The sequence below is a fragment of the Oryx dammah genome, unplaced genomic scaffold, assembly GCF_014754425.2.
Source record: "Oryx dammah isolate SB20612 unplaced genomic scaffold, SCBI_Odam_1.1 HiC_scaffold_19, whole genome shotgun sequence".
NCBI lineage: Eukaryota > Metazoa > Chordata > Mammalia > Artiodactyla > Bovidae > Oryx > Oryx dammah.
Window position 1 is genome coordinate 9881463 of NW_024070203.1, and position 23057 is coordinate 9904519.

The 23057-nt window shown below is 36.6% G+C and overlaps 1 long non-coding RNA gene across 1 annotated transcript; it reads right to left on the reverse strand.

Moving 5' to 3' along the window:
- Window positions 1–418: 418 nt before the first annotated feature.
- LOC120878687 lies at window positions 419–22388 on the reverse strand. The gene is made up of 3 exons (XR_005724612.1): window positions 22298–22388; window positions 11690–11693; window positions 419–428 (listed from the first exon to the last, which is right to left on the reverse strand). It is a non-coding gene; the product is annotated as an uncharacterized LOC120878687 (long non-coding RNA).
- Between the last annotated feature and the right edge of the window lie 669 nt (window positions 22389–23057).

Sequence of the window (23057 nt, forward strand, 5' to 3'; positions counted from 1 at the left end):
TGTTGATGTCTCTAGTGGTGAAAGTAAACTCTGAAGCTATAAAGAACGATATTGCATAGGAACCTGAAATATTAGGTCCATGAATCAAGGCAAATTTGACGTGGTCAAACAGGGATTGGAAAAACTGAACACTGACATTTTAGAAATCAGTGAACTAAAATGGATGGGAATGGGCAAATGGAATTTCGATAACCATTGTATCTACTACTTTGGGCAAGAGTCCCTTAGATGAAATGGAGTAGCCCCATAATCAACAAAGGACTCTAAAATGTAGTACTTAGCTGCAATCTCAAAAACGACAGAATAATATCAGTTCATTCCTAGGCAAACCATTTAACATCAAAATAATCCAAGTTTATGCACCAATTATTAATGCCAAATAAGACAACAGTGAATGATTCTATGAAGATCTACAAGACCTTCTAAAACTAAAACCATAAAAGGTGTCAATTTAATCAAAGGGGACTATAATACAAAAGTAGGAACTCAAGAGACCTGGAGTAACAGGTAAATTTGGCCTTGGAGTACAAAATGAAGCAGGGAAAAAACTAATAGAGTTTTGCCAAGAGAACACATTGGTCAAAGAAAACGTGCTCTTTCAACAACACAAGAGACAACTCTATACATGGACATGACCAGATGGTCAACACCAAAATCAGATTGATTATATTCTTTGCAGCCAAAGATGGAGAAGCTCTATACAGTCAGCAAAAACAAGACTGGGAGCTGACTGTCACACAGATCATGAACTGTTTATTGCCAAATTCACAGTTAAATTGAAGAAAGTAGGGAAAACCTCTAGAACATTCAGATATGACCTAAATCAAATCCCTTATGATTATACAGTGGAAGTGAGAAATAAATTTAAGGGACTAGATCTGATAGACAGAGAGCCTGATGAACTATGGATGGAGGTTCGTAACATCGTACAGGAGACAGGAATCAAGACCATCCCCGTGGAAAAGAAAGGCAAAAAAGCAAAATGGCTCTCTGAGGAACCCTTACAAATAGCTGTGAAAAGAAGAGAAGTGAAAAGGAAAGGAGAAAAGGAAAGGTATAAGCATCTGAATGCAGAGTTCCAAAGAATAGTAAGGAGAGATAAGAAAGCCTTCCTCAGCAATCAATGCAAAGAAATAGAGGAAAAGAACAGAATGGGGAAGACTAGAGATCTCTTCAAGAAAATTAGAGATACCAGGGGAACATTTCATGCAAAGATTGGATCCATAAAGGACAGAAATGGTATGGACGTAAGAGAAGCAGAAGATATTAAGAAGAGGTGGCAAGAATATACAGGAGAACTGTACAAAGAAGAAATTCATGACCCAGATAATCATGATCATGTGATCACTCACCTAGAGCCAGACATTCTGGAGTGGGAAGTCAAGTGGGCCTTAGGAAGCATTACTATGAACAAATCTAGTGGAGGTGATGGAATTCCAGTTGAGCTATTTCAAATCCTGAAAGATGATGCTGAGAAAGTGCTGCACTCAATATGCCAGCAAATTTGGAAAACTCAGCAGTGGCCACAGGACTGGAAAAGGTCCGTTTTCATTCCAATCCCGAAGAAAAGGAATGCCAAAGAATGCTTAAACTACGGCACATTTGCACTCATCTCTCACGCTAGTAAAGTAATGCTCAAAATTCTCCAAGCCAAGCTTCAGCAATACATGAATTGTGAAATTCCAGATGTTCAAGCTGGTTTTAGAAAAGGCAGAGGAACCAGAGATCACATTACCAACATTGGCTGGATCATGGAGAAAGCAAGAGAGTTCCAGAAAAAAACATCTATTTCTGCTTTATTGAGTATGCCAAAGCCTTTAACTGTGTGGATCACAATAAACTGAGGAAAATGCTGAAAGAGATGGGCATACCAGACCACATGATCTGCCTCTTGAGAAACCCGTATGCAGGTCAGGAAGCAAGTTATAACTGGACATGGAAAAACAGACTAGTTCCAAATAGGAAAAAGACTATGTCAAGGCTGTATATTGTCACCCTGCTTATTTAACTTATATGCAGAGTCCATCATGAGAAACGCTGGGCTGGAAGAAGCACAAGTTGGAATCAAGATTGCTGGGAGAAACATCAATAACCTCAGATATGCAAGTGACACCATCCTTATGGCAGAAAGTGAAGAGGAACTAAACAGTCTCTTGATGAAAGTGAAAGAAGAGAGTGAAAAAGTTGGCTTAAAGCTCAACATTCAGAAAATGAAGATCATGGCATCTATTCTCATCACTTCATGGGAAGTAGATGAGGAAACAGTGGAAACAGTGTCAGACATTATTTTGGGGGCTCCAAAATCACTGCAGATGGTGATTGCAGCCATGAAACTAAAAGACACTCCTCGGAAGGAAAATTATGACCATCCTAGATAGCATATTCAAAAGCAGAGACATTACTTTGCCAACAAAGATCCATCTAGTCAAGTTTAAGGAGAAGGCAATGGCACCCCACCACAGTACTCTTGCCTGGAAATTCCCATAGATGGAGGAGCCTGATAGGATGCAGTCCATGGGGTCACTAGAAGTCGGACACGACTGAATGACTTCACTTTCACTTTTCATTTTCATGCATTGGAGAAGGAAATGGCAACCCACTCCAGTGTTCTTGCCTGGAGAATCCCAGGGACAGGGGATCATGGTGGGTTGCCATCTATAGCGTTGCACAGAGTCAGCAACCACTGAAGCGACGTAGCAGCAGCAGCAGCAGTCAAGGCTGTGGTTTTTCCAGTGGTCATGTATAGATGTGAGAGTTGGACTGTGAAGAAAGCTGAGCACCAAAGAATTAATGCTTTTGAACTGTGGTGTTGGAGAAGACTCTTGAGAATTCCTTGGACTGCAAGGAGATCCAACCAGTCCATTGTAAAGGAGATCAGCCCTGGGTTTTCATTGGAAGGACTGATGCTAAAGCTGAAATTGCAATACTTTGGCCACCTCTTGCAAAGAGTTGACTCATTGGAAAAGACCCTGATGCTGGGAGGGATTGGGGGCAGAAAGAGAAGGGGACAACAGAGGATGAGATGGCTGGATGGCATCACCAACTCTGTGGACATGAGTTTGAGTAAGCTCCAGGAGTTGGCGATGGACAAGGAGGCCTGACGTTCTGCGATTCATGAGGTTGCAAGGAGTTGGACACGAGTAAGCAACTGAACTGAACAGTATTTCTACTGGGCAGTGTTACTTGAGATGGCTGAATAAGAAACTCTTTAAACATATGTGTATCCACCTGAAAGTTTTGTTCTTAGGTTTTGACTGTATAACAAAGTAAAGTACTGAGTTTATGGCTTTATTAAAGGGGGATGAATGTCCTCTGAGCCCACACAGTTGGGTAGTATTTTGGTTTAACATACATAGAAATCAATCCCAACTTTCAATCTATTTCCAGTACATTTAAATCTCAGGTTTTTAATTCTTTCAGGTTATATTTTGAAATTTACACATTTCCTAAAATCTGGAGTTCATGTGTGAGTTGTTGGTTTGTTTCTGCAGCATTTATCATGGCAAAGGCAGCAGCAACATCTCTGACATGAGGAGTGAGGGAAAGGACCAGATATGAATTGTGGTTGGACATGAGGATTTGTAATTTAGGAGTTTATTTGAGTAAGGCCCTTATACAAAACCTATTTCTACTGTGACCCAGTGGAGCTTAAGGAGTGTAAATTAGTGAATGGAAATCCACATTCGTGTTACTTATGAAGACAATCTGGTGATTACAGGTTTTCTGCACAGCATTTCTATTGTAAAACCAATGTTTCCTCTATGTGTAATGACACAGGCAGGAAATCTCATGAAATGCTGCTTGGTAAACAACAATGAGAGGCCTAATATTTTTTACTAAAGATTTGTTACCTTCAGTACTAAGGCAGTAACTACATTAATATTAGTGAAATAATATCCTTATGAGTCCTTTTTCTACAAATGTGAGGGCCCCATATATATTTTTTAAGATTGTTATATTTTTATTGGATTGTAAAATAGCCATCCTGGAGACAATTGGTAAAACAATTTTTAAGGTACTGAGACTTATGTCACATGTCAAGTGATTATTTTTCAGGGAGCAAAAGTCAAATTCAGTCTGCTATGCAGCAGGTGGTATTTTATAATAATAGAAAAACACTTGCCAACAGGTCATTGTTGCTTTAAAAATTAGAGAGTTCTCTACCTCTGCCAATTCAGTGGCATCACTGACTCCATGGACATAAGTTTGAGTTAGCTCTGGAAGTTGATGATGGACAGGGAAGCCTGGCATGCTGCAGTCCATGGGGTTGCAAAGAGTTGGATACCACTGAGCGACTGAACTGAACTGAACTACCTCTGAATATCACCTTTATAAATGATCCATCAATGGCTGTTGCAAACATCCTCTCTCCCCACTTATCTAATTAGCCCCTTCTCAGTTGCTTTTGATTCTGGCATCTAGCAATCTTATAAAAACTTGAGATGCTGAAACTGTTAGAGGCTGACATGTCTACAGGACCAACCAAAACACCACATGTCCTTGTAATTCAGCCCTTTGGTCATCCTTTTCCAAGGACAAGAAGGATAATTTTCAATCTTTCTGTGTGGCCTAGGAACTTAAAAAAATAAAATAAAAAAAATAAAAGATTGATTCATGAAGAAGAAGAACCCTAACTGGAGAAGTAAAGATACTTCATGTTCCCAGAAACCTTTACCAGACTAAATATGACCATATTCTATATGTATTTATGATTAGAAAACATGAAAGAAGAGGAATAATACATATATTTGGGAATGAAACTGTCAGTAAGATAAGACAAAATACTGCCTGGGAAACTCATCCAAGTCAACCTGAGTTACTGTGAAAATGAATCACAGAAAAGTGTAAGTTTGGCTTCTTCTTAAAAGAATAATGTGAGTGAGAAACTATGAGTTATCCTCAGAAAGTGAGAGCAAACAACTAGGTCAGAAGCAGCAACATTAGCCTCATTTAGAGAGCTGGAGTTGACGCAGATATGATTTAGTCTGTCACATGGTAATACCTTCCTGTAGGAACAACTACTTCCCCATCCATCAGAATGCTCCTTAAACTTAAACCAAGGCCCTAGAGTGTGTTTGTGTATGTGTGTTTCTTTGTGGAAATGTATATGGAGTCACAATTGTTTTTACAGGTTAGAAGACAGGAAACTCTCCAACTTATTTGACTACAATGAAGACGGATATCACAAAGTGATTTTTTCCTCACTTGTGAAAGGCATGTTAAGGAGTGTTAGTAAGATATGTATTTTTGAACCCATATAAGAAAATACTCAAGAAGACTCCCAAACTCATGCTACCAGGCCACAATCACCCTGATACCAAAACCAGACAAAGATATTACAAAAAAGGAAAGTTACAGGCCAATATCACTGATGAATATAAGTGAAAAAATCTTAAGCAAAATATTAGCAAACAGAATTCAACAACACATTGAAAGGATCATGCATCATGATCAACTAGGATTTATCCCAGGGGTACAAGGATTCTTCAATTTATGCAAATCAATAAAATGTAATACCTCATATTAAAAAATTGAATACTAAAAGCTATATGGCCATCTCAGTAGATGCAGGTATAGCTTTTGATAACATTCAACACCCATTTATGATAAAAGCTCTCTAGAAAGTGGACATAGAGGAAACTTACTTCAACTTCATAAAGGCAATAAATATTGTTCTCAACACTGAAAAACTGAAAGCATTTCCTAGAAGATCAGGAATAAAATAAGGATGTCCTCTCTAGCTACTCTTATTCAACATCATTTTGGAAGTCCTAGCAATAGTAATGAGAGAAGAAAATGAAATAAAGAAATCTAAATTGGAAAAGAAGTAAAACTGTCACTATTTACAGATGCCATGATACATAGAAAATCCTAACATACCCCTAGAAAAATGCTAGAGCTAATCACTTAATTTAGTAAAGTTACAGAATACAATATTAATACATAATTTTGCATTCCTATACACTAACAAAGAAAGATCACAAAGAGAAATTAATTTAAAAAATCCCATTTACCATTACAACAAAAAGAATAAAATTCCTAGGAATAAACCTACCTAAGGAGACAAAAGACTTCTACTCAGAAAACTATAAGATACCGATAGAAGACAACGCAAACAGACAAACAGATATACCATGTCCTTGAATTGGAAGAATCTATATGGGGAAAATGATTGTATTACCCAAAGCAATCTATAGATTCAGTGCAGCCATTTCAAATTACCTTTTTTTTTTTTTTTCACAGAATCAGAACCAAATACTTTACAATTTGTGTGGAAACACCAAAGACCCCAAATACCACAATCTTGAGACAGAAAAACAGAGCTGAAGGAATCAGATTCTGCATCTTCAGGTTATACCACAAAGCTACAGTTATCACTACAGTTGATTACTACAGTATTCACTACAATATTGTACTGGCACAAAAAGAAATATAGATCAATGGTACAGAATAGAAAACCCAGAGGTAAACCCATACAGCTATGTATGGAGGTTCATCAATTGTAATCTGTGGAAAAGGAGGCAAGACTACACAATAGAGAAAAGACAGCCTCTTCAATAAGTAGTTCTGGAAAAACTGGACAGCTACATGTAAAAGAATGAAATTAGAAGATTACCAAACACCATACATAAACATAAACTCAAAATGCATTAAAGACCTAAATGTAAGGCCAGACAGTATTAAACACTTAGAGGAAAACACAGGCAGAACATTCTTTGACATAAATAAATCAGAGCAAGATATTTTTTGACTCACCTCCTAGAGTAGTGAAAATACAACTAAACAAATGACACCTAATTTTAAAAAGTTTTTGCATAGCAAAGGAAACCATAAACAATATGAAAGGCAACCTTCAGAATGGGGGAATATATTTACAAACCAAGCAACTGACAAGGGATTAATATCACAAGTATACAAACTACTCATGGAGTTCAATATAAATGTCAATAAATAAACAATCCAATTTGGGTATCAGAAGACCTAAATAGACATTTTTCCAAAGAAGATAAACAGATGACCAACCAATAAACACATGGAAAGATGCTCAACATTACCAAATATGATCTAGCTGTCCATTAAACGAGCAGTGGATAAAAAAAGATGTGGTACCTATATATATATATATATATAAGTGTTAGTCACTCAGTCTTGCCTGACTCTTTGTTACCCCATAGACTGTAGCCAAGCAGGCTCCTCTGTTCATGGTATTTTTCAGACAAGAATACTGGAGTGGGTTGTCATTATTTTCTCCAGTGGATCTTCCTGACCCAGGGATCAAACCCAGATCTCCCAAACTGCAGGCAGACTCTTCACCATCAGCACTAGTAGGGAAGCCCATATGTACACAGCTATGTGTAAAATAGATAGCAGTAACCTGCTGTATAGCACAGGAAGCTCGATTTGCTGCTCATTGATGACCCTGCTTATTTAACTTACATGCAGAGTCCATCATGAGAAACGCTGGGCTGGAAGAAACACAAGCTGGAATCAAGACTGCCGGGAGAAATATCACCTCAGATATGCAGAAGACACCACCCTTATGGCAGAAAGTGAAGAGGAACTAAAAAGCCTCTTGATGAAAGTAAAAGTGAAGAGTGAAAAAGTTGGCTTAAAGCTCAACATTCAGAAAAGGAAGCTCATGGCATCCGGTCCCATCATTTCATGGGAAATAGATGGGGAAACAGTGGAAACAGTATCAGGTTTTATTTTTTGGGGGGGCTCCAAAATCAATGCAGATGGTGATAGCAGCCATAAAATTAAAAGACGCTTAATCCTTGGAAGGAAAGTTATGACCAATTTAGATAGCATATTCAAAAGCAGAGACATTACTTTGCCAACTAAAGTCCATCTAGTCAAGGCTATGATTTTTCCTGTGGTCACGTATGGATGTGAGAGTTGGACTGTGAAGAAGGCTGAGCACTGAAGAATTGATGCTTTTGAACTGTGGTGTTGGAGAAGACTCTTGAGAGTCCCTTGGATTGTAAGCAGATCCAACCAATCCATTCTGAAGGAGATCAGCCCTGGGATTTCTTTGGAAGGAATGATGCTAAAGCTGAAACTCCAGTACTTTGGCCACCTCATGTGAAGAGTTGACTCATTGGAAAAGACTCTGATGCTGGGAGGGATTGGGGGCAGGAGGAGAAGGGGACGACAGAGGATGAGATGGCTGGATGGAATCACTGACTCGTTGGATGTGAGTCTGAGTGAGCTCTGGGAGTTGGTGATGGACAGTTGGCGTGCTGCAATTCATGGAGTCACAAAGAGTTGGACACGACTGAGCGACTGAACTGAACTGATGACCTAGAGGGATAGGAAGGGTGTGGGATGGGAGTGAGGTCCATGAGGGAGGGGATAAATATAAATATGTGTGTGTGTGTGTGTGTGTGTGTGTGTGCTAAGTCACTTCAGTCGTGTCTGACTCTTTGAGACCCTATGGACTATAGCCCACCAGGCTCCTCTGTCCATGGGATTCTCCAGGCAAGTATACTGGAGTGGATTCCCATGACCTTCCCCAGGGGATTTTCCAGATTCAGGGGTTGAACCTGCATCTCTCATGTCTCCTGCATTGGCAAGTAGGTTGTTTACCACTAGTATTACCTGGGAAGCCATATAAATATGAATTTGGGTTTATATTATAGACATAGGTTTATACACACACACACATACATGCCTATAGCTGATTCACTTTGTCATACAGCAGAAACTAACACAAAGCAATTGAAAAATAATTATACTCCAACTGGGGAAAAAAAGAAAAAAGAAAGAAAATTCTCAGTAGACAAAGCATCTCACTTGTTTAGTCAAGATTAATTAGTTGTTGAGAGTCTAGAACTATATTCCAGGCACTTGACCAAGTCCCTGGGGATTTGATAAAAAGCAACAAAAATAAATAAACAACAGTTTACAGCTGATAAAACTTTTCCATTCTCATGGGAGTAAACATGTCTTCAGGAGTTCTTTCACAAATATAATTATTTGTATTTGAAAAAGAGTCTTTGAAGATTCTTTTAGAGTAGAAGATGTATTGCATATATATACAAGTTTTGTAAACAGAAAGAAAGAAATGAGGGAAACAGGTTTTTGCAGAAGTCTGTCTGCTTTCTTATTCTTAGAACACCTTCAATACAGAATAATGTACAGAAGTTATGAAAAATTTCTATGTGTGCAGATTTGTTGTCATGAAAACCAAAGACAAAACCAACCTTTGGATCTGGATGACACACACAGAATCTGAGACAACCTTCACATAGAAGAGTGCAAAAACCAGGAGGGGAAAAGATCCAACTGTGGACACAACAACACAACCACAGAACCTCTCCCTGATGAACTGCATGACCAGGGTTGGTGGACTCTCCTTCAGCCATTCTACCTGGAGCCTCCCCACCTTATTTTTTGTGTAGTAATCCCTCAAACAGATTAAAACATTGAGAACAAAGCCTTTCCTTCCATTTTGGATGACACTTAGGAACTTCTGAGCTAAATCCCTACAACTTTTCAATTTGTGAAAATATTATTCCCAAATATTTAGTGCTATATATGTTCCAGCCTGCTTTACTTGTACAAATAATAAAAAGTTTTAAAGTAGTTCCCATTTACTAAATAGCCCATGAGACAATTAATCTTCTGATGGAGATAAAGATGTTTTTTTTTAATTATTTTATTTTTTTAATATAAATTTATTTATTTTAATTGGAGGTTAATTACTTTACAATATTGTATTGGTTTTGCCATACATCAACATGAATCTGCCACAGGTAACCCCCCTCCCTCCTCCTTCCCCATACCACCCCTCTGGGTCGTTTCAGTGAACCAGCCCCAAACATCCAGTATCATGTATTGAACCTGGACTGGTGATTCATTTCATATATGATATATATATATATATATATATATATATATATATTTTATTTTACTTTACAATTCTGTATTGGTTTTGCCATACATTGACATGAATCCACCACGGGTGTACATGCGTTCCCAAACATGAACGTCCCCCTCCCTCTCCCCTCCCCACAACATCTCTCTGGGTCATCCCCATGTACCAGCCCCAAGCGTGCTGTATCCTGCATCGGACATAGACTGGCAATTCGATTCTTACATGATATTATACATGTTTCAATGCCATTCTCCCAAATCATCCCACCCTCTCCCTCTCCCACAGAGTCCAAAATACTGTTCTATACATCTGTGTCTAAAGGTGTTTTTCTAAAGCAAGAAAAAATGTTATGTTTTATACATGTTTATAGCTCTTCAAAATCATTAAACATATTTTTCTCACTTCATAAAGAGTTTTATTTTGTTTTAATAATTATTTTATTATTTATTTAATTGTTGCTGTCATGAGACTTGAATGTGTCTTTATGATATATACAAATCTTCAAATCGATTCTCAGAAACTTGATTCTAAAAGCCTAGTACTGTGTCCATTAACAGGTTTCCTACATAATTCTTGACGTGGCTAATTTAAGTAACACACTAAAGTATACTGAAATCCTGATCATTTTACTTACAGTCATAGATAGGAATATTACAGTGCCCTTTCCACCAGTTATACAATAGTTGATTTTCTTTTTTTTCCACACCACTGAAATTGATGATCTTCTTTTTCCTGAAGGCATTATGAAATTGCTATTATTAAGAATGAATTTTCTTACTAAAAAGGTTCAAAATGAAAAGCCACAAATAAGGAAATCTGCTAGTGGTTTTATTTGTTATCATATTAAGTTTATAAAATATTTCTGAATGAACTAAATTTGTTAGCAAAGCTATAAATGGCCTTCTTTACCATTCCTTCTTGTGTGTGTGCTGTCACTCAGTCATGTTCGACTCTTTGTGGCCCCATGGGCCATAGCCTTTTCTCTGTCCATAGGGGTTCTCCAAACAAGAATACTTGAGTGGATTGCCATGCCCTCTTCCAAGAGGTCTTCCTAATGCAGGAGTTGAACCTAGTTCTCCTGCATTGCAGGCAGATTCCCCATCATCTGAGCCACCAGGGAAACCCAGCATCCCTTCATATGAAAGCCTAAAATCAGAAAAGTTCACTAAACATAGGTCTGTATCTTATTAACTTTAAAGCAAAAGCTATGAATAACTAAATAGTGTAGGTAAGAAAAATAAATGTATCTTTAATGAAGGAAGTGTTGACTTGTAGAAAGAGGTAGAAATTAATCTCAAATTCAGTCCTATTCCTTTGAAGAGTGCAAAGTGGTTAAATTAGACCAGTCCAGTATAAAAATGTTTATAATGTTCATACAAAAATGATAAAATATGTGTAGAATAAAAACATTCTATTTTAGTAGTCCTGTAATAATAAATTGTATTTATTTGTTTTATATTTATTATCTATCTGTAGTTTATAAATGATTTTAAAACATTTCTTCCAATATTTTTTATCAGTACTAGACCTTTCTAGTACTTAAGTATAGTACTTAAGACCCTTTGGTCTTAAGTATAAATTATCTATTCTCTTATTTTTTTGAGAAATGGCAAAGTCTCAAGCTTTATAGTCTCAAGCTTGGAAAGGGCATTAGAGAACATCTGATCTAAAGGTCCTTTGATATTATAATCTCTTTTCACTATATTTGTAGGCATTTTGCACAGTCTTGTTATGGATTCAAATCATAAGAGTAACTCCACTGATGAATTAGTAACTAAAAACTCCCCGAAAGAACCTACTTCACCTTTTGACATTGCTGAAAGTTAAACATTATATATAGATATAGTTATAGATATAGATATAATTTTAGTTTATTTTTACTCACTTAGTGCCAAGATTTTGTTCTTTTTAGAGCTTTTTCATTGAGTCCTGATTTTGTCCTTTGGAAAATATAGAAAATGTCTCATTCTTCTTCCCTTTGAAATGAGATCAAAGGTTTGAAGACAGCAATATTATGTTACCTCTTATCTCCAGCTTCTCATTTCAAGACAGTTTCCCTTTAGTTCTTGCAATACTTTATTATATTAGGTATCTCCAACTTCTAAGGGAAAGAGTAGATTTTTGAATAAAAGAGGAAGGCTACCATGGGATTTTAGATTAAATGACTTGAAATTTCATAAAAAAGGAACTACCTTCTACAGATAAGAGTGTTAGCTTCAGTGGTATGATTATATATCTGAGAAAAGAAAGAAGATCTTAGGTAACAGATGTGGCAAATGCAACACAGAGGCCATTACAGTTGACTAATGATTGTTATCAGAAATGAGTTCTCAGAGACGACTTGTTTGTACTGGGCATCTTTGATACTGTGAGAAGTTATCCCCTGAAAGTCACAGTATCTAAAACAAAGGAGAGAATGAAAGAGGTTTTCTAAAGATGCATATCAGAAAGTGCTTGAAATAATTTTCTTATGATCGTGAGCTTTACCACAATATATATTTTAGGACAAGATGATTTAGACTGGTTCCTCTGTTCTCCTTTGCACTAACTACAACAATAATGTCTAGAACTATCAAAAGAGAAAACCTAAAGAGAACTGTGGGAGCCTGTGTATTGGTCAGTCAGAGCTTTCTGAAGAAAAAGAGAATTGATGTAATTGAGTCCACTTCTGAATTCCTGCCATTCAGGTATGATCTAAGTCAAATCTGTTATGATTATACATTGAAGGTGACAAATAGAGTCAAGGGATTAAATCTGGTAGACAGAGTGCGTGAAGAACAATGGACAGAGGTTTGTAACATTGTTAAAGAGGCAGTGACCAAAACTATCCAAATGAAGAAGAAACACAAGAAGGTAAAGTGGTTCTCTTAGGAGTCTTAACAAATAGTTGAGGACTGATGAGAAGAGAAAAGCAAGGGGGAAAGGGAAAGGTAAACCAAACTGAATGCAATGTCCCAGAAAAGAGCAAGGAGAGAGAAGAAAGACTTCTTAAATGTACAGTGCAAAGAAATAGAGACAAACAATGCAATAGGAAAGACTACAGATCACTTCAAGAAAATTGGAGGTATACAGGAACATTTCATGCAAAGAAACAGAAGAAATTAAGAAAAGGTGGCAAAAATAAAAAGAAAAACTATACAAGAAAGGTCTTAATGACCCAGATAACCATGACAGTATGATCACTCACCTAGAGACAGACATCTTGGAGTGTGAAGTCGAGTGGGCCTTAGGAAGTATTACTATGAACAAAGTTAGTGAAGGTGATGGAATTACAGCTGAGATATTTTAAATCCTAAAAGATGATGCTGTGAAAGTGTGGCACTCCATATGTCAGCAAATTTGAAAAACTCAGCAGTGGCCATAGAACTGGAAAATGTTAGTTTTCTTTCCAATCCCAAAGAAAGGCAATTCCAAAGAATGTTTCAACTATCGGGCTCATTTCACATGCTAATACAATTATGCTCAGAATCCTTTAACCTAGGCTTCATCAGGATTTGAACTGAGAACTTCCAGTTATACAAACTGCATCTCACAGAGGCAGAGGAACCAGAGATCAGTTGCCAATATATGTCAGATCATGGAGAAAGCAAGGGAATTCCAGAAAAATATCTTCCTCTGCTTCATTGAATATGCTATTCCCTTTGATTGTGTGGATAACAACAAATCATGGAAAATACTTAAATAGATGGGACTATCAGACTACATTTTCTGTCTCCTGAGAAAACTGCATTCAGGTCATGAAGAACAGTTAGAAATGGACAAAGATCAACTGACTGATTCCAAATTGAAAAAAGAGTATGACAAGTTTGTATATTTTCACCCAGGTTATTTAACTTCTATGCAGAGTACATCATCTGAAATGCCAGGCTGGATGAATCACAAGCTAGAATCAAGACTGGGAGAAATAGCAACAACCTCAGATATGCAGGTGATAACACTCTAATGGCAGACAATGAGAGGAACTAAAGGACCTCTTGATTAGAGTGAAAGAAGAGAGTAGAAAAGAGGGCTTGAAACTCAAAAAAAAAAAAAAAAAAAACACTAAGAACATGGCATCTGACCACATCACTTCATAGCAAAAAGAAGAGGTAAAGTGGAAACAGTGATATTCTTTTCTTGTGCTCCAAAATCACTATGGATGCTGACTGCAGCCATGAAATTAAAAGACACTTGCTCCTTGGAAAGAAAGCTATAAGAAAACTAGACAGTGTATTGAAAAGCAAAGATCTCTTTGCCAATAAAGGTCTGTATAGTCAAAGCTATTGTACTGATGTGAGAGCTGGTCCATAAAGAAGGCTGAGTGCTGAAGAACTGATGCTTTTAAACTGTGGTGCCTGAGATGACTCTTGAGAGTCCCTTGTACTGCAAGGAGATCTAACTAGTCATTACTAAAGGAAATAAACCCTGGATGTTCATTGGAAACACTGTTACTGAAGCTCCAAGACTTTGGCCACCTGATGGGAAGAGCTAACTCATTGGAAAAGTCCTCGATGATAGGAAAACTTGAATTCAAAGAAGAAGGAGGCGGCAGAGGATGAGATGATTAGATAGCATCATCGACTAGAGGGATATGAATTTGAGCAAACTTTGGGAGATAGTGAAAGTCAGAGGAGCCTGGTGTACTGCAGTCCATAGTGTTGCTAAGATTTAGACACGACTTAGAGACTGAACAGCAACAATAAAAATAGAAAGAAAATTAAAATACAACATATCAACATATACAGAGTACAGCTAAAGTAGTACTGAGAAGGAAATGTATAATACAAAAATGCTTACATTAGGAATGAGAAGAGGTTTCAAATAAATAATTTACTTCAGGAAACTAAAAACTAGTAATAGTAAAGCAAGGTATATCTATAAGAAAGAAAGAAGGAAGGAAATAGTAAAGATCAGAGAAGAAATCATTGAAAATGAAAATGGAAAAGAGAGAAAATGAGTAAAAAAAAAATACCTTTTTGAAAAGTTAACAAAATTGACAATTGTTGCAGGATATAAAACTGTTATATTTTTATATAATAGTTATACATCCTTAGCAGCAATTATTTTACATAATAATTGGCGGTGCATTCAGTTCAGTTCAGTCGCTCAGTCGTGTCCAACTGTTTGCGACCCCATGAATAGCAGCATGCCAGACCTCCCTGTCCATCACCAACTCCCGGAGCTCACTCAGACTCACGTCCATCGAGTCAGTGATGCCATCCAGCCATCTCATCCTCGGTCATCCCCTTCTCCTCCTGCCCCCAATCCCTCCCAGCATCACGGTCTTTTCCAATGAGTCAACTCTTCACATGAGGTGGCCAAAGTACTGGAGTTTCAGCTTTAGCATCATTCCTTCCAAAAAAATCCCAGGGCTGATGTCCTTCAGAATGGACTGGTTGGATCTCCTTGCAGTCCAAGGGACTCTCAGGAGTCTTCTGCAACATCACAATTGAAAAGCATCAATTCTTCGGTGCTCAGCCTTCTTCACAGTCCAACTCTCACATCCATACATGACCACAGGAAAAATCATAGCCTTGACTAGACGAACCTTAGTTGGCAAAGTAATGTGTCTGCTTTTGAATATGTTATCTAGGTTGGTCATAACTTTTCTTCCAAGGAGTAAGCATCTTTTAATTTCATGGATGCAGTCACTATCTTCAGTGATTTTGGAGCCCCCCAAAATAAATTCTGATACCGTTTACACTGTTTCCCCATCTATTTCCCATTAAGTGATGGGTCCAGGTGTCATGATCTTCGTTTTCTGAATGTTAAGCTTTAAGCCAACTTTTTCACTCTCATCTTTCACTTTCATCAAGAGGCTTTTAATTCCTCTTTGCTTTCTGCCATAAGGGTGGTGTCATCTGCATATCTGAGGTGATTGATATTTCTCCCGACAATCTTGATTCCAGCTTGTGTTTCTTCCAGTCCAGCGTTTCTCATGATGTACTCTGCATATAAGTTAAATAAGCAGGGTGACAATATACAGTCTTTACGTACTCCTTTTCCTATTTGGAACCAGTCTGTTTTTCCCTGTCCAGTTCTAACTGTTGCTTCCTGACCTGCAAACAGATTTTTCAAGAGGCAGGTCAGGTGGTCTGGTATTCCCATCTCTTTCAGAATTTTCCACAGTTTAGTGTGATCCACACAGTCAAAGGCTTTGCCATAGTCAGTAAAGCAGAAATAGATGTTTTTCTGGAACTCTCTTGCTTTTTCCATGATCCAGCAGATGTTGGCAATTTGATCTCTGGTTCCTCTGCCTTTTCTAAAACCAGCTTGAACATCAGGAAGTTCACGGTTCACATATTGCTGAAGCCTAGCTAGGAGAATTTTGAGCATTACTTTACTAGCATGTGAGATGAGTGCAATTGTGTGGTAGTTTGAGCATTCTTTGGCATTGCCTTTCTTTGGGATTGGAATGAAAACGGACCTTTTCCAGTCCGGTGGCCACTGCTGAGTTTTACAAATTTGCTGGCATATTGAGTGTGGTACTTTCACAGCATCATCTTTCAGGATTTGAAACAGCTCAACTGGAATTCCATCACCTCCACTATCTTTGTTGGTAGTGATGCTTCCTAAGGCCCACTTGACTTCACATTCCAGGATGTCTGGCTCTAGATGAGTGATCACACCGTCGTGATTATACGGGTTGTGAAGATCTTTTTTGTATAGTTCTTCTGTGTATTCTTGCCACCTCTTCTTAATATCTTCTGCTTCTGTTAAGTCCATACAATTTCTGTCCTTTATCGAGCCCATCTTTGCATGAAATATTCCCTTGGTATGTCTAATTTTCTTGAAGAGATCTCTAGTTTTTCCCACTCTGTTCTTTTCCTCTATTTCTTTGCATTCATCGCTGAAGAAGGCTTGCTTATCTCTTCTTGCTGTTCTTTGGAACTCTGCATTCAGATGCTTATATCTTTCCTTTTCTCCTTTGCTTTTCACTTCTCTTCTTTTCACAGCTATTTGCAAGGCCTCCCCAGACAGCCATTTTGCTTTTTTGCATTTCTTTTCCATGGGGATGGTCTTGATCCCTGTCTCCTGTCTCCTTTCATGAACCTCATTCCATAGTTCACCAGGCACTCTATCTATCAGATCTAGGCCCTTAAATCTATTTCTCACTTCCACTGTATAATCATAAGGGATTTGAATTAGGTCATACCTGAATGGTCTAGCAGCTTTCCCTACTTTCTTCAATTTAAGTCTGAATTTGGTAATAAGGAGTTCATGATCTGAGCCATACTCAGCTCCTGGTCTTGTTTTTGTTGACTGTATAGAGCTTCTCCATCTTTGGCTGCATTAAACAAATTTAAATCTAGACCTGTATGTGATTCAGAACATGGGCACACATGCCTTCTTTGGTTCTTTGTAAAAACATTGAATGATTCATCTCTATAGCAAAAGCATCCATTGTATGTGTTTTCAGTTACATATTATTCACAGCAGAAATTAAAAGCATATGGCAAAATTTGTAGAATATTGCAGCTTTTTCTAGCAAATCTGAGTATAATTTATGATTCAAAATTTGTACTCTTCAATTGTCAAGTCATGTCGTAGTCTCTGAGACCCCATGAACTGCAGCATACTAGGCTTCCCTGTCCTTCGCTGTCTCCTTAAGTTTGCTCAGACTAGTTTCCATTGAATCAGTGATGCCATCCAACAATCTTAGCCCTTGTTGCCCCCTTCTCTTCTTGTCCTCAATCTTTCCCAAAATCATGGCAGTTTCTTTGCATCAGGTGGCCAAAGTATTTGAGCTTCAGCTTCAGCATCAGTCCTTCCAGTGAATATTCAGGGTTAATATCCTTTAGGAATGATCCAAAATATAAAATTACAATAAGTGATAAATAAATAAATAAATAAAAGGCCTAAGTGCTAAAATGTTCAAAAAATTAAGGATATATGTTTTTGTGGAAATGTTTACTTTATTAGTTTATCCCATTTATTTTCAATACCAAATATACTTCAGTCTTTTAGAAAGTAATTTTACAATACTCATATTCTATTTGAATTTTGCAATATTCAAGTCTATTTGTCATGACAGTTATCATTATTATACAAAAATAATTTTGAAACCTTAAATTTCTTCCACTACCCCTTTCTTTAGCATTTAATTTACCAGAAAATTTAAATTTATTATATGGTTTTAATTTACCTGAGTCAAATAAATATCATGTTTGTAATCTCTCCAGTACTGCTTATATGAACTCTTCAGAAATATGTCTCTAGTTATACACAATTTTAAAAAATGATAGGTAAAATAAAAACTATAAGACAATTTGGTTCAACTATTTATATTTTGAAACATTCATTGTAGAGAAAAAATTGTGACTTCATTCTTCCAAATAAACATAAATTAGAAGTAACTGTGAAACCAGGGTAATGTATTCACACATGAGGCAAAGAAGACTGGGATCTGAGATCTGAACAAAATGCCCTCTGGCTATAAAGCTTCACCTTTTATGAGCTGGAAAGGAAAAATGACTTTTCAACCTTTACAAATTGAAAACCCCAGCTGAAGTGATGCATGGCCAAACGTCCTGGTGCTCCATTTTTCTCCTTCGGTTAATACACTATGAGGAAATAGCTGACAGATTTTCAAAGCCAAACTTTCAATGTCATATTTGTGCTTTCTCTTTTCTATGAATTGTATCATTTTCTGCTTTACATTTTTTTTGTATGAGTTATGTGGACTGATTTAAAATTTATGGAAGCTACAAATACATGTGGAAATGTTAAACACTATGCAAAACTGTTTTCCGTAAGGAATTATGCTATAGGATGCTTCTGGTATTCCTATATTTTTTAAGAATATTTTAAATTTAGCAGTACCAAGATTTATTCCATGTAACATTATGTTTGTAAGGATGTACTTAAGTATAGCATGAAAGTAAATATGAATTTAAATAGGCTATTTTCAAGTAGGACTTCTCAGAACCTTTATTTTGTATTAATGTTTGTTTATCAGAGTATAGTTGTTTTTGTTTATCAGAGTATAGTTTTTATACACTCTTGTGTTAGTTTCCTCTATAGAGCAAAGTGAATCAGCCATACAGATACATATGTCCACGCTTTTCAGATTCCCTTCCCATTTAGGTCACCACAGAGCACTGAGCAGAGTTCCCTGTGCTAAACATTAGGTTCTTATTAGTCACCTAATTTATATAGAATACTGTGCATGCTGGTTCACTTCAGCCATGTCTGACTCTGTGCAACGCTATGGGCTGTAATCTGGCAGGCTCCTCTGTCCATGGATTCTCCAGGTGAGAATACTGAAATGGGTTGCTATTTCCTACTCCAGGGATTCTTACCCACCCAGGGATTGAACCTACGTCTCATGTTTTCTGCATTGGCAGGCGGGTTATTTACCACTAATGTAACCTGGAATATATAAATGTCAATCCCAGTCTCCCAATGAATTCCACCCCCCTTCTTCCATTGGTATTCATACATTTGTTCTCTATGTCTGTGTCTCTGTTTCTTCTTTGCAAATAATATCATCTTCAACTTTTTCTGGATTTCCACATATATGTCTTAATATATGTTATTTTGTTTCTTTCTGACTTACCTCACTCTTTATGACAATCTCTAGATCCATTCATGTTTCTCCAAATGCACAATTTTATTCCATTTGCCTAAGTAATATTCCACTGTACATATGTACCACATCACATATTTCTGTTCCTTTGTTGATAGACATTTAGGTTGCTTCCATGTCCTGACTTGGAGAAGGCAATAGCAACCCACTCCAGTATTCTTGCCTGGAAAATCCCAGGGACAGGGGAGCCTGGTGGACTGCTGCCTACGGGGTTGCACAGAGTCGGACACGACTGAAGTGATTTAACAGCAGCAGCAGCAGCATGTCCTGGCTATTGTAAATAGTGTTAACATTAACCTTGGGGTGCATGTATCATTTGGCTATAATTTTCTCTGGGTATATGCCCAAGAGTTAGATTTCTGGGTCATAGGGTTGTTTTATTTTTAGTTTTATTAACCTCCATATTGTTCTTCATAGTAGCTGTATCAATTTACATTCCCACCAATGTAAGACAATTCTCTTCTTTCCACATTCTTTCTAGCATTTATTGTTTATAGATTTTTTGATGATAGTCTTTCTGAGCAGTGTGAGGTGATACTTCATTATAGTTTTGATTTGCAATTCCAATAATATAGTGATGCTGAGCATCTTTCCACGTGTTTGTTGACTATTTGTAGATCTTTTCAAAGAAATGTCTAGGTCTTTTACCCACTTTTTAATTGGATGGTTTATGTTTTGATATTGAGCTCCAGGAGCTGTTTATATACTTTTGATATTAATCCTTTTCTGGTTGCTTCATTTGCAAATGTTTTCTCTGATTCAGAGTTATTTTTCACCTCGTTTATGGCTTCCTTTGCTATGTAAAAGCTTTTACTATTTTATTTTTTTGTAAAGGCTTTTAAATATAATTAGGTCCCATTTGTTTATTTTAGTTTTTATTTTCATTGCTCTAGGAGGTGGATCAAAAGTATCTCACTGCAGATATTTTTGAGACATCAAAAATATCTCACAGAATACTTATCAAAGAGTGTGTTGCTCATGTTTTCTTCCAAGGCCTTAATAGTGTCTAGACCCCATCTCAGTGTTCAATGTGTTTCGAGTTTTTTTTTTTTTTTTTGCATGGTATTAAGGAAAGTTCTGAACTAAAGGAATGTTCTAATTTCATTCTTTTACATGTAGCTGTCCAGTTTTCCCAGTGCCAATTATTGATGTGTCTACTTTTTCTGCACTGTATTACCTTGCCTCCTTTTTCATAGATTAGGTGACCATAGGTGTGTGGGTCTCCCTTTGATCTTTGTATCCTGTTTCATTGATTGACATGTCTCTTTTTGCGTCAGTATAATATTCTCTTGATTACTGTAGTTTTATAGAATAGTCTGAAGTCAGAGAGTCTGATTCCTTCAACTGTTGTTGGTTTATCATAAGACTGTTTTGGTTATTCAGGGTTTTTTGCGGTTCCATATTTTAACATATTTGGCTCTAATTCTGTGAAAAATGCCACTAGCAATTTTAAAGGGATTGCATTGAGTCTGTAGATTGATTCTTCTAGTCCAAGAACATGGTATATCTCTCCATTTGCATCGTCTCTGATAAGTATCTTATAGTTTTCTGAGTAGAGGTCTTTTGCCTCCTTAGGTAGGCTTATACCTAGGAATTTTATTCTTATTGTGACAATGGTAAACGTAATTTTTTAAATTCCTATTTTATTAATTTATCTTTGTGATCTTTCCTTGTTACTATATAGGAATGATAGATTTCTGTGTATTATTTTTGTATCCTGCAACTTTACTAAATTAATTGATTAGCTCTGATAGCTTTCTGGTGGCATGTTTGGATTTTTTATGTATCACAGTATCTGTAAACAGTGGCAGTTTTACTTCTCTTTTCCAATTTAGGAGGCTTTCCTAATGGCTAAGCAGGTAAAGATTCCACCTTCAATGCAGGATATGTAGGACATACTGGTTTATTTACTGGGTCCAAAAAATGTCCTGGAGAAGGAAATGGCATCCTACTCCAGTATTATTGCCTGAAAAGTCTCACAGACAGGAGAACCTGATGGGGTAACCTGTGAAGAGTGGCAGTTTTTCTTTTCTAATTTATATTCCTTTTATTTAATTTTCTTCTCTGATTGCCATTGCTAAGACTTCCAAAATATGTTGAATAATAATGACTAGAGTGGATACCCTTGTATTGTTTCTGATCTTAGAGGAAATGTTTCAGTTTTTCACCATTGAGAATAATTTTTTGTCCTAGATTTGTCATGTGTGGCCTTTATTATGTTGAGGTAGTTTTCCTCTATAGGCATTGTCTATTATTATTATTATTATTTTTAAATGATAAATGGGTGTTAAATGTTGTAAGTATTAACAGATGCTTTTCATGCATCTATTGGAATAACCATGTGTTTTGTATTCTCCATTTTGTTAATATGGTGCATCAGATTGATTGATTTGCATCTATTGAGGAATTCTTGTATTCCTGGGATAAATCCCACTTTATCCTGGTGTATGATCCTTTCAGTGTGTTGTCGGATTCTGCTTTCAAATATTTTGTTGAGGATTTTTGTGTCTATGTTCATCTGTGATATAAGCCTGTAGTTTTCTTTTTTTGTGCTATCTTCTTTAGGTTTTGGTATCAGATTGATGGTGACCTCATAGAATGAGCTTGGGAGCTTTCCTTCCTGAAGACATGAAGCTTCCTCTTCAATTTTAGGGAAGATTTTGAGAAGTATAGGTGTTGGCTCTTCTCTAAATGTTTGCAGAATTCACCTGTGAAGTACTCTGGTGCTAGATTTTTGTTTGTTGGAAGATTTTTGATCAGTTTCAATTTCAGTAATTGTGATTGGTCTTTCCATATTTTCTATTTCTTGTTGGTTCAGTCATGGAAGATTGTACCTTTTTAATAATTTGTACGTTTCTTCAAGGTTGTCCATTGTATTGGAATATAGATGCTTGTAGTAGTTTCTAATGATCTTTTGTATTTCTGTGGTGTCAGTTGTAACTTCTTTTTATTCTTAATTTTACTTGTTTGAATTGTCTCCCTATTTTTCTTGATGAGTCCATCTAAAAGTTTATCTATTTTGTTTATCTTCTTACATGCTTTTATTTTCACCAGCATTTAATAATTTGTTCCTCATCTCTATTGCATTTATTTATGCTTTGATCTTTATAATTTATTTTTTTCTATTAGTATTGGGTTTTGTTATTTTTCCCTAGTTGCTTTGGGTGTGATGTTAGTTTATTTGAGCTTTTTCTTATTTTTTTGAGGTAGGATTGCACTCCTATAAATGTTCAATTTAGATCTGCTTTTGTGGTGTCCCATAGGTTTTCCATTGCTGAGTTTTCGTTGTCATTTGTTTCTAGGTATGCTTTGGCTTCTTCTTTGATTTATTCAGGGATCTCTTAGTTATTTAGTAGCATATTGTTTAGTCTTCAGGTGTTTGTGTTTTCACTGCTTTTCTTTTCTGCAATTGATATCTAATCCATTAGTATTATGCTCAGAAAAATGCTTGATATGACCTCAATTTTCTTAAATTTACCAAGGCTTGATTTTTGACCAAATGTGTGATCAACCCTGGTGAATGTTCCATGTGAATTTGAGAAGAAAGTGCATTCTGCTGCTTTTAGATGAGATGTTCTATAAATATTAAGTCTATTGGATTTAATGCATCTT